The sequence below is a fragment of the Brassica rapa genome, unplaced genomic scaffold (genome assembly GCF_000309985.2).
Source record: "Brassica rapa cultivar Chiifu-401-42 unplaced genomic scaffold, CAAS_Brap_v3.01 Scaffold0059, whole genome shotgun sequence".
Taxonomy (NCBI): Eukaryota; Viridiplantae; Streptophyta; class Magnoliopsida; order Brassicales; family Brassicaceae; genus Brassica; species Brassica rapa.
The window spans coordinates 13,701-27,400 of NW_022610004.1; positions in this window are offsets into that span (position 1 = coordinate 13,701).

Below are 13,700 nucleotides of genomic sequence, written 5' to 3' on the forward strand. Positions count from 1 at the left end.
TCTCTTGAATCTAACTGATTTTACACCGGAGTATCCGAGTGAGGTGTCAGCTCTTTTACAGGACTTTGAAGATGTGTTTCCTGAAGATAATCCAATCGGTTTGCCTCCTATACGTGGGATTGAGCACCAGATTGATTTTGTGCCAGGATCTACTCTTCCTAACAGGCCAGCATACAGAACTAATCCAGTTGAGACTAAGGAGCTTCAGAGGCAGGTTGAGGAACTGATGGAGAAAGGCCATATCCGTGAGAGCATGAGTCCATGTGCCGTACCAGTGCTCCTTGTGCCCAAGAAAGATGGGAGCTGGCGCATGTGTGTTGATTGTAGAGCAATCAACAACATAACAGTGAAGTATCGCCACCCTATTCCTAGATTAGATGATATGCTTGATGAATTGCATGGCTCTAGCATTTTTTCTAAGATAGATTTGAAGAGTGGGTATCATCAAATTAGAATGAAAGAAGGAGATGAGTGGAAAACAGCTTTTAAAACTAAGCATGGTTTGTATGAGTGGTTAGTGATGCCTTTTGGCTTAACTAATGCTCCTAGTACTTTTATGAGATTGATGAATCATGTGCTTAGATCTTTTATAGGATTGTTTGTGGTAGTTTACTTTGATGATATCCTTGTCTACTCTAAGAGTTTAGAAGAGCATATAAAACATCTTAGAACTGTTCTTGATGTCTTGAGGAAAGAAAAGCTATTTGCTAATCTTAAGAAATGCACTTTCTGTACGGATAACTTGGTCTTTTTAGGCTTTGTTGTGAGTGCAGATGGGGTAAAGGTAGATCAAGAGAAGGTGAAAGCAATACAAGAGTGGCCGATTCCTAAAACCATCAGTGAAGTGCGAAGCTTCCATGGATTAGCTGGCTTCTACCGACGGTTTGTGAAAGACTTTAGCACCATAGCAGCTCCATTGACTGAGGTGATCAAGAAAGAAGTTGGATTCAAATGGGGAGAAGCACAAGAACTTGCCTTTCAATGCCTAAAAGAGAAGCTTACTAATGCCCCTCTTCTTATACTTCCTGATTTCAATAAAACTTTTGAAATTGAATGTGATGCTTCAGGAATTGGAATTGGTGCTGTTCTTATGCAGGAAAAGAGACCCATAGCATATTTCAGTGAGAAACTTGGAGGAGCAACTCTCAACTATGCTACTTATGACAAGGAACTCTATGCTTTGGTGAGGGCTTTGCAGACATGGCAGCATTACCTATGGCCCAAGGAGTTTGTCATTCACACTGATCATGAGTCTCTCAAGTACCTTAAAGGCCAGAACAAACTCAGCAAGAGGCACGCCAGATGGGTAGAATTCATTGAAACCTTCCCTTATGTGATCAAGTACAAACAAGGTAAGGAAAATATAGTTGCGGATGCACTATCCAGAAGGTATGTTCTCTTGAATACTCTTGATGCTAAGTTGCTAGGATTTGAACAGCTTAAAGAAATGTATGCAACTGATTCTGACTTTCAAGAGGCTTATAAATCGTGTGAAAAATATGCTGCTGGACATTACTTTAGGCAAGAGGGATTCTTATTCTATGATAATAGATTGTGTGTGCCTAACTGTTCTTTGAGAGATCTATTTGTCAGGGAATCCCATGGAGGAAGCTTAATGGGACATTTTGGTATTGCCAAGACTCTTAAAGTTTTGCAGGATCACTTCTTTTGGCCACACATGAAACGAGATGTTGAGAGAATCTGTGGGAGGTGTGCAACTTGCAAAGCAGCTAAGTCAAAGATTCAACCTCACGGTTTGTATACTCCTTTACCTATTCCTACTCACCCTTGGAATGATATATCTATGGATTTTGTTGTGGGTTTGCCGAGGACTAAGACAGGTAAGGACTCCATCTTTGTAGTTGTTGATAGGTTTTCTAAAATGGCACATTTCATTGCTTGCCATAAAACTGATGATGCAATACATGTTGCTAACCTGTTCTTTAAAGAGATTGTGCGCATTCATGGCATGCCTAGAACCATAGTTTCTGATAGAGATACCAAATTTCTTAGTTATTTTTGGAAGACTCTATGGTCTAAGTTAGGCACTAAGCTCTTGTTCTCTACTACATGTCATCCACAAACTGATGGTCAAACTGAGGTAGTTAATAGAACTCTTGGAACTCTCTTGCGTGCATTCATTAAAAAGAACTTGAAATCATGGGAAGAATACTTGCCACACTGTGAATTTGCTTATAATCATGCTCAGCATTCTGCATCTAAGTATTCTCCTTTTGAAATTGTTTATGGGTTCAATCCCATCTCTCCTTTGGATCTAATGCCTTTACCTGAGTGTGCAAGGGTCAGTATGGATGGGAAAAAGAAGGCAGAGTTGGTGCAACAGATCCACGAGAAAGCTAGAAAGAACATTGTTGAGAAGACAAAACAGTATGCTAAGAGAGCAAACAAGGGCAAGCGAGAAATGATCTTTGATGTAGGTGATAGAGTTTGGGTGCATTTGCGCAAGGAGAGGTTCCCAAATGAAAGAAAATCTTAGCTGATGCCGCGGATAGACGGTCCTTTTGAGATCACCCAAAGGATCAATAACAATGCCTACAAGCTTGATCTTCAAGGTAAGTATGATATAAGCAACAGTTTCAATGTTACTGACTTGATTCCTTTTGTTGCAGATGAGCTTGATTTGAGGACAAATCCTTTTCAAGAGGGAGGGGATGATGTGATCATGGACCAGTCAGATAAAGAAGACAATGAGACGATAGATGATCCAGCTGATGAAGATGTCCTAGCTATACCAGAAGGTCCTATCACTCGTTCCAAGAGTAAACAAATCAAGCAAGCCATTGGAGGATTACTCATGATAGCCTGGAAGCAAGAAGAAGGTCTTGAAGGAAGCTGGATCAATCAAGACACACTCACCACTATCCAAGCCATTTCTTTTTCTACATGATCATCAAATGAGCAAGTAGCATATGTGTGCTCTTTTCCTGTCTTTGGTTTTGTCCCACTGGGTTTTCCAAAGATAGGTTTTTAATGAGGCCATATGTTACTTTCACATCTCTCATTTGATGATCCCGGTTTAGCTTATAATGCCTTATAAAACTTATGTCTTTTAAAACCTTATGTCTTTCATTTTTATTTAAACCAAAGGGAGCCTGTTCTCTTTAGGTTTCCGTGAGCTTGTGTGTGTACAAGCCTCACTATATAAACCACATCCGAAAACCCTAGTAGCAATCAAGTTATCTTTTCATCAAAACCTTTCCTTTGTTCTCTCTTCTTCTTGTTATCAAGTCGGCGAGTGATCTTGTTGGTGAGTAGTATCCAACAACCTAAGGATCTCTTCTTCGGTGTGTCATATCCGGATTAGGCATCTAGGAGTATCAAGGAGTCCTTTCACAACTCTTTGTGTCACCATTCATTCCACAAACCTTGAAGAACTTGAGTCTCTGATTCGTTCTTGCAAGGATCTATCCCCAACTATCCAGAGAAGCATCCTAGGAGTGTATTACCTTGCATCCATTTGGAGAGTGAAACACGCCAGGAGGAGTCTGGATAAGCAAGGAGGAGTTTGGATAAGGTCAGGTCAAGGCTAGAGAGCTTTAGACAGGCTGGCACCAGCTGGAAAGCTAAAGCAAGATACCCAAGCATGTGAGGAACCTTATTGGCCAGTTTGAATCAAGCATCTTTGACTACACATGCCCCTTATCCTAGCTAGACTGAACCTGGACGAAATTATGTATCCCTAATCTATATGTGTTGTAAACTCTCTCATTAATCAATCTAATGGAGTTTTGAGTCTCTCTCTCTATTCTCTCACTAAAATCTCTTAATCTCTTTAATCTTTCCATCTGATTATCCCTGATTAGTTGAATCATGCTCTAATACACAAAAGTGTATATGGTATCAGAGCCAGGTTGCGCAAAGTGGGAGAGTGTGATTCCTTTTTCTTAAAAATCTTGAGTGTTCTTGAGTGTTCTTGGTGTTCTTAACTTCTGGGTTCCATTATCTTGGTGGAGTGAGAGGTTCTGGTGAATCCAAATCATCTCAACATGGAAATGGAGCACAGACCTGAGTCAACTGTGAAGACTGAAGAGGAGAGGCATGGCGAGTGGTCAAGGTGGGCCAAAAGAGCTTTGGAAAGCTGTGGGTTATGGAGTAGTCATGGAAAGGGGAAACCTTTCATGGAAATGGCTACTGAAGAAGGTCAGACAAGAGGTCTGAAGCTGGGAAATGAAGTTGTTCAAGGAAACACTACAAAGAGTGAGATTGAAGCAACTTTAGGCAAGTCCAAGCTTGTAAGAGTCGTTGAGGACAGAGGGGTGACCCGGGGCTTGAGACAAGGAAAGGATGAGTGTTATCAGCTTGTGGGAAGGCTGAGAGAAGTATGGTCAGAGTTAGATGTGGTGAAGGCACACACATCAAATCCGAGATGTTGTCAAGAAAGGAGGAAGCAAGATGTGATCTTTAGTTTTCTTATGGAAGAGGTATGTGAGCTTGTTAAATATACTTGTGATGTGTGGGAGATGAACAGGAAGCCAGAAAGATGGAAGGGAGGTACAAGCTGTAAGAAGGGAAGGTTGAGAAAACTTTCTAAGGAGTGGTTAATGAAGAGAAGGGCATGGAGAAAGGATAGCGAGTCTGAGCACTTAAGTGACAGGATGAGTGTGATCTTGAAGAGAATCAAGGATGTACTTCAGCAGATGGTTATAGGAGAGTGTTCATACTCAGCTTACATGGGAGAAACAGTAGGAGACAGTGCGGATATGAGAGGAATGGATACCAAGAGGGCAGATGAGTGTGTGACAAAGAAGGAATGGGATGAGTTGGTTAAGCATGTGTATGCTTTGGCTACGACCCGGAGTCTGGGTGCTCCTGCCAAAGCATCCACATCTAAACCCATCATCATTGACTCTGGAGCAACACACCACATGATCAGTGACAAAAGACTAATCAGTGAGGTTAAAGCAGCAACAGGGAGTGTCATGATAGCCAATGGTACCAGGATCCCAATAGAAGGAGTGGGAAACCTCAAGCTGTTTGAAAAGAACTCCACTGCCTTCTACCTACCTCAGTTTACATCCAATCTAATCTCAGTTAAGAAGGCTACAGTTGATCTGGATTGTCAAGTGGTTTTCAGACCAAATGAAGTTGAGTTCCAGGATTTGAAGACTGGAAGGGTTATTGGCAGAGGAGACAGCAAGCATCAGCTCTATCATCTCCAAAAAACTGAGGCACCTAGTCCTGTGGAGTCTGTGTGTTTAAGCAGCACAATGGATAGGTGTGATAATCTCACATGGCATGCAAGGCTGGGACATCCTCATGCCAAGGCAATTGAAATGATTCTACCAAGTATGGCGTTCAATCACTTGGAGTGTGAAGCTTGTATACTTGGAAAGCACTGTAGGACTGTCTTCCCAACATCAGAAACCAGATATGAGAATTGCTTTGATCTGGTGCATTCAGACGTGTGGACAGCTCCCTGTATGTCTAGAGACAGCCATAAGTACTTTGTGACTTTCATTGATGAGAAGTCAAAGTACACATGGATCACCATGATTCCCTCCAAAGAGAGAGTCCTAGAAGCCTTCATGAACTTCCAAGCATATGTTACTAATCAGTACAATGCCACTGTGAAGATTCTGAGGTCTGATAATGGAGGAGAATACACTAGCAATGCTTTCAAGAATCATCTTGCAAAGCATGGGATTGTGCAACAAACTAGCTGTCCTTATACACCACAACAAAATGGGGTGGCTGAGAGGAAGAACAGACATTTGATGGAGGTTGCGAGATCAATAATGTTCCACATGAATGTCCCTAAGAGGTTTTGGAGTGATGCTGTTCAGACTGCTTGCTATCTCATCATAGAGTGCCAACCCGTGTCTTGAAGAAACTGTCTCCCTTTGAAGTATTGAACAAGACCAAGCCACACATTGATCATTTGAGAGTCTTTGGGTGCTTATGTTATGTGATGATTCCCGGAGAAAGAAGGAACAAGCTAGAAGCAAAGAGTACTAAAGCTATGTTCATTGGGTACTCAATCACTCAGAAAGGCTACAAATGTTATGATCCAATAACTAGGAGGGTTATGGTATCTAGAGAAGTGAAGTTTGTTGAGTCTAAAGGGTATTATGAGGAGAAGAAATGGGAAGACCTAGAGGATCTGTCCCGAGCTCCATCAGAGAAGGCAACAACATTGAGAGTGTTGTTGGAGAGGCTAGGGATAGGATTATCCCAAGATCAGGAACCAGGAAGAACAGGACCTTCTAATCAAGCTGGAGAAGCTGGAGGAACAACCCCTCTTGATCATGAGAGGGGGAATGGATCTGAATCGGGGGAGCAGGAGCATAACCAAGAGGATTCAGGTCAGCATGATCAGGAGGAGACACAGGAAGTAGAGAGTGAACCTCAGTCAGGTGGAAATGAGCAGGGAGAACCTACTGGTTTAAGAGAGGAAGCACAAGAGAATGTTCAGGCTGAAGAACAGGTTGAGACCTTGCGGAGGAGCACAAGGATAAGGAGGGATCCTTCCAACTGGGTAAACACGAGAGTGTACTACAATGCCCAGGCTGTGGAGCATCCCTCTCAAGCCGTGTGTTCCTTTGCTGAGTTTCCAGAAGAGCACATGGTGTTTATGTGTAACTTGGATGAGAATGAGATACCAAGATCTTATGAAGAAGCTATGAAGCACAAGGTTTGGAGAGATTCAGTAGGAGATGAAAGGGATGCAATGATCAGGAATGATACTTGGTATGAGAGTGAGTTACCTAAAGGGAAGAAGGCAGTTTCAAGCAGATGGATCTTCACCATCAAGTACCTTGCAAATGGGGAGATAGATAGGCGCAAGACTAGGCTGGTTGCAAGAGGATTTACACAGACTTATGGGGAAGATTACATTGATACTTTTGCACCAGTGGCCAAGCTTCACACAATTCGAATTGTGTTATCTATTGCAACAAACTTGGAGTGGGATTTGTGGCAAATGGATGTGAAGAATGCTTTCTTGCAAGGTGAACTTGAAGATGAAGTATACATGCATCCACCTCCTGGTCTTGAGCATCTAGTAAAGCCAGGGAATGTTTTGAGATTGAAGAAAGCAATATATGGGTTGAAACAGTCACCTAGAGCTTGGTACAGGAAGCTGAGTACAACCCTCAATGGGAGAGGCTTTAGGAAGTCTGAATTAGATCACACTCTCTTCACCTTGACAGGACCTTCAGGGAGCATTGTGATTCTAGTGTATGTGGATGATTTGATTATCACAGGAAGTGATAAGGCAGGGATTCAGGCTACTAAGGAGTTTCTCAAATCTGTGTTTGACATCAAGGATTTGGGAGAGATGAAGTATTTTCCGGGAATTGAGATATGCAGATCAAAGGAGGGTTTGTTTATGTCTCAAAGGAAGTATACTATAGATATGTTGAAGGAGACTGATGTGCTTGGAGGAAAGATAGCTAAGACACCCCTTGAGGAGGGATATAAAGTTCTGCGTGAGGGGGAGGTTGAAGAGAAGCAGCTGTTTGAAGATCCTAAGCTATACAGGAAGATGGTTGGCAAGCTGATCTACTTGACCATCACCAGACCAGATATATGTTTTGCTGTGAACCAAGTGAGTCAGCATATGCAGGCACCAAAGGTCCATCACGGGAAGATGGTTGATAGGATACTGAGGTATCTGAGTGGGACGGCTGGACAAGGAGTTTGGATGGGTTGTAATGGCAGTACAGAAGTGGTTGGGTATTGTGATGCTGATTGGGCAGGAGATAGAGTGGACAGGAGATCAACTACTGGGTATTGTACATTCATTGGAGGAAACTTGGTTACTTGGAAGAGTAAGAAGCAGAAGGTTATCTCTTGTTCAAGTGCTGAAGCTGAGTATAGAGCCATGCTGAAGCTGACAAACGAGTTGGTGTGGATCAAGGGGATCTTGAAGCACCTAGAGATTGAGCAGAGTACTCCTATGACTATGCATTGTGACAATCAAGCAGCTATCCACATTGCCTCCAACTCAGTGTTTCATGAGAGAACAAAGCACATAGAGGTGGATTGCCATAAGGTGAGGCAGATGATTATCTTAGGAGTGATTCTGCCATGTTATACAAGAAGTGAAGATCAGCTTGCAGATGTGTTTACTAAGGCAGCGAGATTGAAGACAATGGAGTCCATACTATCCAGGCTTGGACTCATTGATCTTACTCCCAGGAGCTGAGCCCCTTAACCATGGAGTCTCCACTCTTTTTCCCTCATCAAAGTTTTATCCCAATGGGTTTTCTTTGGTGAGGTTTTTAATGAGGGAGGTCTTCATGGTTTCCAAGCTTGACTTGTTCCACATGGTCAAGCTTGAGGGGGAGTGTTGAGATGAGGAGATGAAGAGTTGATACATGGATAGAGGAAGGGATTTGGAGCAGGCACTAACTTTGGAGATTTACCACAGTAACTTTATTGTTATTGTGGTAACTGAGTTAAAAGACTTGGGAAGTTACCTTGCATCCATTTGGAGAGTGAAACACGCCAGGAGGAGTCTGGATAAGCAAGGAGGAGTTTGGATAAGGTCTGGTCAAGGCTAGAGAGCTTTAGACAGGCTGGCACCAGCTGGAAAGCTAAATCAAGCATCTTTGACTACACATGCCCCTTATCCTAGCTAGACTGAACCTGGACGAAATTATGTATCCCTAATCTATATGTGTTGTAAACTCTCTCATTAATCAATCTAATGGAGTTTTGAGTCTCTCTCTCTATTCTCTCACTAAAATCTCTTAATCTCTTTAATCTTTTCATCTGATTATCCCTGATTAGTTGAATCATGCTCTAATACACAAAAGTGTATACTCACAAAATGATTCATCCTGGTTTGAACGGAACGACGAAGAAGCTGTGGTATTCCCAAACTGGGAAACTGGAATCACCTGATTTGAAAGTGGGATAACTTCTTCTTGCCAACTCCTATGAGATTTATTCAACTTCCTGGTCATTCTCCACCACTTTATGTATCCAAATCAAGCTTCTCACAAAGTGATTCATCCTGGTTTGATTGGAACGACGAAGAAGCGGTGCTATTCCCAAACTGGGAAACTGGAATCACCTGATTTGAAAGTGGGATAACTTCTTCTTGCCAACTCCTATGAGAATTATTCAACTTCCTGGTCATTCCCCACCACTTTATGTATCCAAATCAAGCTTCTCACAAAGTGATTCATCCTGGTTTGATTGGAACGACGAAGAAGCGGTGCTATTCCCAAACTGGGAAACTGGAATCACCTGATTTGAAAGTGGGATAACTTCTTCTTGCCAACTCCTATGAGATTTATTCAACTTCCTGGAGATTCTCCACCACTTTATGTATCCAAATCAAGCTTCTGACAAAGTGATTCATCTTGGTTTGATTGGAACGACAAAGAAGCTGTCCTATTCCCAAACTGGGAAACTAGAATCACCTGATTTGAAAGTGGGATAACTTCTTCTTGCCAATTCCTATGAGATTTATTCAACTTCCTGGAGATTCTCCACCACTTTATGTATCCAAATCAAGCTTCTCACAAAGCGATTCATCCTGGTTTGATTGGAACGACGATGAAGCTGTCCTATTACCAAACTGGGAAACTGGAATCACCTGATTTGAAAGTGGGATAACTTCTTCTTGCCAACTCCTATGAGATTTATTCAATTTCCTGGTGATTATCTACCACTTTATGTATCCAAATCATACTTCTCACAAAGTGATTCATCCTGGTTTAATTGCAACGATGATGAAGCTGTGGTATTCCCAAACTGGGAAACTGGAATCACCTGATTTGAAAGTGGGATAACTTCTTCATCCCAACTCCTATGAGATTTATTCAACTTCCTGGTGATTCTCCACCACCTTATGTATCCAAATCAAGCTTCACACAAAATGATTCATCCTGGTTTGAACGGAACGACGAAGAAGCTATGCTATTCCCAAACTGAGAAACTGGAATCACTTGATTTGAAAGTGGGATAACTTCTTCTTGTCAACTCCTATGAGATTTATTCAACTTCCTGGTGATTCTCCACCACTTTATGTATCCAAATCAAGCTTCTCACAAAGTGATTCATCCTGGTTTGAACGGAACGACGAAGAAGCTGTGCTATTACCAAACTGGGAAACTGGAATCACCTGATTTGAAAGTGGGATAACTTCTTCTTGCCAACTCCTATGAGATTTATTCAATTTCCTGGTGATTATCCACCACTTTATGTATCCAAATCATACTTCTCACAAAGTGATTCATCCTGGTTTAATTGCAACGATGATTGAGCTGTGGTATTCCCAAACTGGGAAACTGGAATCACCTGATTTGAAAGTGGGATAACTTCTTCTTGCCAACTCCTATGAGAATTATTCAACTTCCTGGTCATTCCCCACCACTTTATGTATCCAAATCAAGCTTCTCACAAAGTGATTCATCCTGGTTTGATTGGAACGACGAAGAAGCGGTGCTATTCCCAAACTGGGAAACTGGAATCACCTGATTTGAAAGTGGGATAACTTCTTCTTGCCAACTCCTATGAGATTTATTCAACTTCCTGGAGATTCTCCACCACTTTATGTATCCAAATCAAGCTTCTGACAAAGTGATTCATCCTGGTTTGATTGGAACGACGAAGAAGCTGTCCTATTCCCAAACTGGGAAACTAGAATCACCTGATTTGAAAGTGGGATAACTTCTTCTTGCCAACTCCTATGAGATTTATTCAACTTCCTGGAGATTCTCCACCACTTTATGTATCCAAATCAAGCTTCTCACAAAGCGATTCATCCTGGTTTGATTGGAACGACGATGAAGCTGTCCTATTACCAAACTGGGAAACTGGAATCACCTGATTTGAAAGTGGGATAACTTCTTCTTGCCAACTCCTATGAGATTTATTCAATTTCCTGGTGATTATCTACCACTTTATGTATCCAAATCATACTTCTCACAAAGTGATTCATCCTGGTTTAATTGCAACGATGATGAAGCTGTGGTATTCCCAAACTGGGAAACTGGAATCACCTGATTTGAAAGTGGGATAACTTCTTCATCCCAACTCCTATGAGATTTATTCAACTTCCTGGTGATTCTCCACCACCTTATGTATCCAAATCAAGCTTCACACAAAATGATTCATCCTGGTTTGAACGGAACGACGAAGAAGCTATGCTATTCCCAAACTGAGAAACTGGAATCACTTGATTTGAAAGTGGGATAACTTCTTCTTGTCAACTCCTATGAGATTTATTCAACTTCCTGGTGATTCTCCACCACTTTATGTATCCAAATCAAGCTTCTCACAAAGTGATTCATCCTGGTTTGAACGGAACGACGAAGAAGCTGTGCTATTACCAAACTGGGAAACTGGAATCACCTGATTTGAAAGTGGGATAACTTCTTCTTGCCAACTCCTATGAGATTTATTCAATTTCCTGGTGATTATCCACCACTTTATGTATCCAAATCATACTTCTCACAAAGTGATTCATCCTGGTTTAATTGCAACGATGATGAAGCTGTGGTATTCCCAAACTGGGAAACTGGAATCACCTGATTTGAAAGTGGGATAACTTCTTCATCCCAACTCCTATGAGATTTATTCAACTTCCTGGAGATTCTCCACCACTTTATGTATCCAAATCAAGCTTCTCACAAAGTGATTCATCCTGGTTTGATTGGAATGACGATGAAGCTGTGCTATTCCCAAACTGGGAAACTGGAATCACCTGATTTGAAAGTGGGATAACTTCTTCATGCCAACTCCTATGAGATTTATTCAACTTCCTGGTGATTCTCCACCCCTTTATGTATCCAAATCATGCTTCTCACAAAGTTATTCATCCTGGTTTGATTGGAACGACGATGAAGCTGTGGTATTCCCAAACTGGGAAACTGGAATCACCTGATTTGAAAGAGGGATAACTTCTTCTTGCCAACTCCTATGAGATTTATTCTACTTCCTGGAGATTCTCCACCACTTTATGTATTCAAATCAAGTTTCTCACAAAGTGAGTCATCCTGGTTTGATTGGAACGACGATGAAGCTATGCTATTCCCAAACTGGAATCACCTGATTTGAAAGTGGGATAACTTCTTCTTGCCAACTCCTATGAGATTTATTCAACCTCCTGGTGATTCTCCACCACTTTATGTATTCAAATCAAGCTTCTCACAAAGTGATTCATCCTGGTTTGATTGGAACGACGATGAAGTTGTGCTATTCCCAAACTGGGAAACTGGAATCACCTGATTTGAAAGTGGGATAACTTCTTCTTGCCAACTCCTATGAGATTTATTCAACTTCCTGGTGATTCTCCACCACTTTATGTATTCAAATCAAGCTTCTCACAAAGTGATTCATCCTGGTTTGATTTGAATGACGATGAAGCTGTGCTATTCCCAAACTGGGAAACTGGAATCACCTGATTTGAAAGTGCGATAACTTCTTCTTGCCAACTCCTATGAGATTTATTCAACTTCCTGGAGATTCTCCACCACTTTATGTGTCCAAATCAAGCTTCTCACAAATGGATTCATCCTGGTTTGATTGGAACGACGATGAAGCTGTCTTATTCCCAAACTGGGAAACTGGAATCACCTGATTTGAAAGTGGGATAACTTCTTCATCCCAACTCCTATGAGATTTATTCTACTTCCTGGAGATTCTCCACCACTTTATGTATTCAAATCAAGCTTCTCACAAAGTGATTCATCCTGGTTTGATTGGAACGACGATGAAGCTGTGCTATGTTAACTTGAAGAGAAGAAGTGGAGAAGCAAAAGTGATGAGTTGAGTTGGTGCTTGTGCAAAGACATGGCAAGATCTTCAGAGACTGTATGTTAAGGCTTTGGGAGCGTCTTAAGGCTTCAGAAGTGGTCTGATTAGTGTGCAAAGATAGGGTTAAGTCCAGGAGGGACTTAGACACCATTTAGAGAAGATTTGGGTCAGACAGTAACTCCAAAGTTACCACAGTAACTTTGGAGAGTTACCACAGTAAGATTGGAGAAGTTTGGGCAAGTTGGTGTAAAAGTGAATAGTGAATCACTAGTCACTATTTATGAGATTTGAGAGCTCTGGCTGTGTATGTGTATGAGAAGCCATTAGAGGCAAAGAATAAGGTCTTGAACTAGTTGAATAAGAGGTCTGATGAAACTAGTATGAACTTGAATCAGAAACAAAGAGACTTAGAGAGATTAAGAGATTAGAGACTAAGAAAGGGGTAGATTAAGGGAATCTGATCAAGAACACACTTTTATATTTATGAAGGAGTTGGGGAAATCCCCCATACTCTCTTTTGAGAGTTACAAACGCCCATGAGGGTCTTTATATAGGTTTTACACTCTTGCAAACTCATAAACCTATATCTAATGGATAGAAATAACTTAAGAGGAATGGATGGTGAGGATGAGTTGGTCTTGTTGTAATCTGAGTGATGTGTGCTGATTGGATAAGCTAAGCTGTCTCACTTTAATTCAAACAAGGCTGTGCTTTGATTGGTTCTTCTTAGGCTCCTTTGTATCTGTCCATAGATCAGTCTAGGTGCATGGTCGTGGCTGCCTTCCTCTTTACAGCAACAGCCAGCCTGTCCATGCCCCAAAGTAACCAATCAGCTCCACACAGCATCTTCTTGATTCCCTTTGACTATATTCAAACCTTGGTGCCTTATCCATATACTATGCACACTCTTCACATCCTGAATAGTGACCCAAATAGTGAATAGTGAACCTAAATAGTGACTAGTGATT